The following is a 1,529-nucleotide window of genomic DNA, read 5'->3' as shown; positions in this document are numbered from 1 at the left end:
AAATCAGGCTCTGGCGATTTGAACTGCCAGGAAGAAATGAAAATCGAGCGCGCGATTCAGAAGAGGATCAAGAGCCCCGGACGCCGCTGTCGCCTCAATCAAGAAAGCGACGAATGGTGAGTGCATTACCTTTATAGTATCTCAAAATCAATCGCGGCTAGATTACAGAATACCCGTCCGCTCATTAGCACACGAATAAGGTGCATTGTTATTAAAGCCTCGTTCTTAAAGAGCAGAAGGCAATATGCAAATTCAGTCGCTTATTAAATATAGGAGCGATGAAGTAAGAAGATTTAAATGTGCAGACTCTTGAATTCTATGGGAGCGACGTGTTTTTAAGCTACACGCAAGTACCTTCCAAAACTTAGGTTTTAATACGCTGAAAATACAAACATACGAGCTTGTGAAGGTGCTTTGGAAGGATTCATTTTTGAGAGTAGTTTTCCACATGATACATGTACATGTTTTGACGCTTTAGTATTGAATTTGGCGAACGATTGAAGATTTCTCGTCTTTCACTATAAAACGCAACGCAGCAAAAATAGCATTCGTACAGGTACTTAGAATTAAACATCCTCTTAATATTAACTTATTGTGAACTTCAGTTTTCCCCTCTTTTGTGGTCTTTGTACCTTGTTTATAGCCGAAGTTAAGTTATCTGTCACGTTTGTAACAGTTGCAGTGCTGATAACTGTTCATTTTGGTGAAACTATAAATCATACAACTTGTGTTCTCTATTTCTTCTTTTCAACATCGTGATAAAATTTTTTACTGTACTGATTCTTTTATTACAAGGTGTCAGTGTGGAAACTGGTGTCAACATGGAGGGAGGAAGAGAACATCTGCTGTCAATAAGTAGATGCAGTGAAAAATAAAAATTTGAGAAATGCAAGGAGTGACAGGCCACACTGATTCCCTTCCTGTGTGAAAGCATGTATAGAACCTTTTATAGTTAAGGATTTTGCTTTTTTGTACAAAATGATTGGTGGTGCTTTAAAAATTTGGCGAAATAGGGGTTGATTTTGAATTCAATGCCATTTTTTGAGTAAAGCTTCTTTTAGGTTTGACACTGATGGCTGGTATTGTGTCACAAAAGGTAAAATATCTTTTTGTGTTTTGTTATTTCCTTTAAAATAATTAAGCACTGAGCCCCTCCTTGTGAATTTGATTTCTGATAGTAGTTTTTCTACCGAATTGCGTGGGTTCACCTCTGTTCCGCAAATGTCTTTTAAATTTTGAAATGTTTTCCTCGAAAGTTACCCTTAAGGAGTTTGTTCCAAGGATTCCTGAGGCGTCACTTTGACGAATCCGTTTTTCATGTTTGGCGGGTGACAAGAAGTAAAATGCTACAGTGGAAGGTCTCCGTGGGTTTAAAACGTGATTTTACATCAAGGATTGTTTGATCTTTGAATCTCGTGTCTTTGTCTACGATTGTTTCTAGAAACACAGTTTAGTGTCCCGCGTGACCTCGGAGCTCGAGTCTTCTACCCTCGATTGTTCGTTACACAAAGGGAGTTTTGTTGTTATTC

Source organism: Montipora foliosa, chromosome 6 (assembly GCF_036669935.1).
Source record: "Montipora foliosa isolate CH-2021 chromosome 6, ASM3666993v2, whole genome shotgun sequence".
NCBI lineage: Eukaryota > Metazoa > Cnidaria > Anthozoa > Scleractinia > Acroporidae > Montipora > Montipora foliosa.
Note: the sequence above shows the minus strand (reverse complement) of the source record.